The sequence below is a fragment of the Lactuca saligna genome, chromosome 1 (genome assembly GCF_052625555.1).
Source record: "Lactuca saligna cultivar CGN05327 chromosome 1, ASM5262555v1, whole genome shotgun sequence".
In the NCBI taxonomy this organism is placed as follows: domain Eukaryota; kingdom Viridiplantae; phylum Streptophyta; class Magnoliopsida; order Asterales; family Asteraceae; genus Lactuca; species Lactuca saligna.
The window spans coordinates 40,942,513-40,946,725 of record NC_136417.1 but is presented as its reverse complement, the minus strand read 5'-3'; the positions used below and the strand labels follow the sequence as shown (position 1 = coordinate 40,946,725).

At 42.2% G+C, this 4,213-nt stretch overlaps 1 non-coding gene across 1 annotated transcript; it reads right to left on the bottom strand.

Annotated features, from left to right (window-relative positions):
* Nucleotides 1–629: 629 nt before the first annotated feature.
* LOC145028046 (small nucleolar RNA R71) lies at nucleotides 630–736 on the bottom strand. Its single transcript, XR_013675803.1, has one exon. It is a non-coding gene; the product is annotated as a small nucleolar RNA R71 (small nucleolar RNA).
* Nucleotides 737–4,213: the final 3,477 nt, after the last annotated feature.

Genomic DNA, 4,213 nt, shown 5'->3' with positions numbered 1-4,213 from the left:
CCCCTCTTGAAGATCCGGAAACCGCATTAAGAAGAAACAAGGGCAAAACCGTTGGAGAAACCGCTTCTTCAAAGAACTCACCACTCAAAAACCTCAAATCCGTTTTTAGAAAGAAAAGGAGCAGGAAATCAGGAGCATCCAGTGCATCATTCACAATCGAAGACCCGATCCCAAAAGACACCGACTACGAGACCGAGGAAGAAAGCGAGCACACATCCGAGTTTGAAGACGATTTAGCCACCGCTATGGCTAATATTGACGAAATCCCCATGGGGGAGTGGAAGAAGAGGATGCGTGATGACACTGGCCCGGGACTTGTGCAACCCGCAATTCCCACTACCGCTACGTTTGAACTAAAGGGCCATATTCTCGCTCAACTCAAGGAGATCCCTTTTCACGGGAGAGATCATAAAGACGCCTATAATCACTTGGATGAAGTAAATGATGTGGCGGATTACTTCAATGTACCCAATGTGCCTCGCGAGATCCAACTACTACGCATGCTTCCTGTCACATTTAAAGGAGCTGCAAAGGATTGGTTGAAGTCACTCCCTCCCGGATCGGTTACCACATGGGCCAAAATGAAAGAAGAGTTCATAGATCATTTCTGCCCACCTTCCAAGATAACCAAGCTAAAGAAAGCCATTGCCAACTTCGAACAACAACCAGGAGAATCTCTTTATGAAGCTTGGGAAAGATACAAGAGCCTACTTACAAATTGCCCCCACCATGATCTTAATAGCCAACAAGAGGTCTCCATCTTTTATGATGGAGTCAATGTCACCACAAGGCAGTTACTCGATTCACAAGGCCCGCTCACCCGAAAGTCGCCTCCGGAAATAAAGGAATTAATTGAAGAATTCTCTAAGCATTCTAGAGAATACCACAATCCGAGGAATGAAGTGAGTCGTGGAGCAGTAAACTCGGTAAACGATGGCATGGCGGCGGTAATAGCTAAACTCGATAGCCTAGACCGAAGAATGACGAAAATGGATCAAACGATCCATGCTATTAGAGTTGGATGCGAAAATTGTGGCGGCCCCCATCTTACCAAGGATTGTGATCGAGACGAGAATGGAAATAAAAAGGCTCAAGTATTCTATTCCAGTGGCGATAGATACGATGAAGACTGGAGGAAACCGAAGAAGGAATGGCTCCCATATGAAGAGTATAAAAAGGCTAAAGAGGAAAAATACAAACAGAGGGAGAGGGGATATTATCAAAAGGAAGAGCCGGTGACGGAAAAGAAGGCGAATTTAGAAGATATACTCACAAGGTTCATAACCGCGTCCGAGAAAAGACATAATGATCATGATGTAGCAATGCAAGAAACCAGAAACATGTTGAGGAATCAGCAAGCTTCCATTCTCAACATTGGGAAACAACTGGGACAGCTTGCACATCAAGTGAACGAAAGAAGACCGGGCCAACTTCCGAGCAACACCGAGCCCAATCCAAGAATGGAGAACGTGAGCGTAATAACCTCTAGAAGTGAAGAAAAATGCACAGAAGCACTAAGGATCTCCATGAAGAAGGAAGACAAGGTAGAAGAATCGGGGCCAGCCAAATCCGACCCGACTCGCCGAGTCACTCCCATGGACTCGACGAGTCCATGCGAAAATGAGAAACCCATCAATTCTTCGAAACCTTATAAGCCTCCACTGCCATACCCAACCAAAGCCATGCCTGCAGAAAAAGTTGAAGCATACAGAACCTTCATGAATCATGTTAACGCTCTACAAGTTAATATGCCATTTGTGGAAGCAATACTTCAAACGCCTAAATACTTCAACTTGCTTAAGGGCCTTTTTGCTGCTAGGAAAGATTTGGCTAAAGTTGCAGAAGTCTTGATGAGTGAGCTACCTAAAAAGAAGGGTGATCCCGAAAATATGGTGATTCTGTGCCAATTTGGGAATGAGATCTTCACCCGAGCATTAGCTGACTCAGGGGCAAGCATCAATATGATGCCTTTGTCATTCTATAAGAAGATAAATCTACCAGAACCAAAACCGGTGCATATGAAGATCCATTTTGCGGACAAGACAATAATCCATCCAAAAGGCGTTTGTGAAGATATCCTTATAAAAGTTGACAAGTTTATATTCCCAGTAGACTTCGTGGTTGTTGATATGGAAGAAGACCCCAAAATTCCAATTATTTTGGGGAGATCCTTCTTAAACACCGCGTGTGCCTTAATTGATATAAGTGAGTCTACATTGACATTGAGAGTGGGTGATGAGGCTGTGAAGTTTAAAGCTATTCCAGAAATCAAGCAAGAAGAGAAAAAGATTGAAGAAGTCTCAATGATCCAATTGGATGATGAGATATTAGAAAAAGAGCTTGCACATTTGATGAAAGAAGACCCAAGGAAGTTTGTGATACACTCTGAAGAAGAAGAAGGAGATGTTAACAAGGACTTGGAAGAATTGGAAAAGCTACTGGAAGGAGCCCACTCAGAAAAAACCCAAGAATCGATGGAATTCGTACCGACTCGCCGAGTCACTTCAATGGACTCGACGAGTCCAGTCGATTTGGGCAAACACTTGTCCGACTTAGATCTGCTTGTTACTAGTCCTTCACATACCTTGGATTTCAATAATATACAGGATTCTTTAGAAGAACAAACAGCAGAAAAGGGAAAGGAAAGGAGAGTTCAATACGCCGATGTAGCATGTCTTGATACGGTCCAATTCGAGGAAGGGTTAAGCACGGGAAAGGATGCAGAGATAAAGGAAAGGAAGGAGGAAGCTGATCACCAATTCACCACTAAACCTAGAGCACGGACCATCATGGAATGTGAAGTTATTAAATTTAAAGAAAAGGAGGTTCAAGAGACGGTGAAAAAGAAGGGGGTGAAGAAGAAAAAGAGGAAAAGGGAAGCCCAAGCAGCTGAAGATGAGGCAATGAAAAGAAAAAGAGATGAATTAAAAAGGGCTTACAAGAAAAAGATCCACGCTTACAAGACCAAGTACAAATCACAAAAAGTTAGGCGTGTGTTCCCGATGCTCAAAGATGACAAAACGTAGATGGAAAGGAGTCTAGCTAATGACTCCTCAAAAAGAAGCGCTTGGCGGGAGGCAACCCGTTATATCGAGTTTGCTTTCTTTTACTTTTTAGTTTTCTTTTTATTTTCTTTTTATTTTCCCTTCGTTTTTTTTTTAATCTTAATCTTCCAAATCATCGGGCATGTCTGCTTGAGAGTGTGCATAGCCTAAGTGTGGGGTGAAATGATTCATAATAAACAGAAATTTTTTGAAAATTATATAATTTTTTAAGCGACTCGCCGAGTCTGACCACGACTCGACGAGTCCACATGGATTTCAGAAAAGCATTTGACTTCGCGACCAGACTCGCCGAGTCTGACCACGACTCGATGAGTCGGTCTTATTTACAGAAAAAAAAATAATTTCGAAATTAATTTTACATTGGGTAAGTAGGGTTTTAACCCTAAGAATCAGTTTCACATCTACACTCGTCGGGTGCCGCTTTTTTGCATTCTCTCTCTCAAGCATTCATCAAGTTCTTCAAGTTCTTCCAAATTTCTCAAGCACAATCCAAAAAAGGTAACAAATTTCTTCCTATTTTCTGTTCAGAGCATGATTATAAGGCAATCCAAGGTAGAAATTGCATGAAAAACCCGTTTTTGAGAAGTTCTAAATTTCTAGGGTTTTGATTTCTCATGAATTAAGTTGTTTTGAATGCTTATTTTGGCCTTAATACATCAATACTAAGTGTTGAGACAAAACCATTGAAAGAATTTACATGTTTAATGGTCTAATTTCATGCAACCCGTCGACCGACTCGTGCAGCTTGCGCGACTCGCCGAGTCGGGCATGGACTCGACGAGTCCAGTCGAGTTATAGATACAAGCCAGTTTTTAATTATATTCTGTGTTTTTTGGGTTTTCTTTATTTGTTTTGCAGAAATCATGTTCAGAAGGGGACAAAGTTCTAGTTCCAACCAAGGGGAGTTTCCATGGCTAAACTTCCCGCAAATTGAATCCGCTTCAACAATGAGGAAATGGAAGATGAAGCTCTTCGACATTAAGAAGAAGGAGGTCTATGTACCAAATAGGATTGATTGGGGGTGGCTGCAAAGTGTTAGATATGAGGAAGAATTAGCTCCTTACCTTTTGAAGGAGTTCCAACATGAAGGCGAGACAATGATCTGCGATGGGTGGAGTCGGGTCCTCCGTATACAAGAGCCGGTCTAT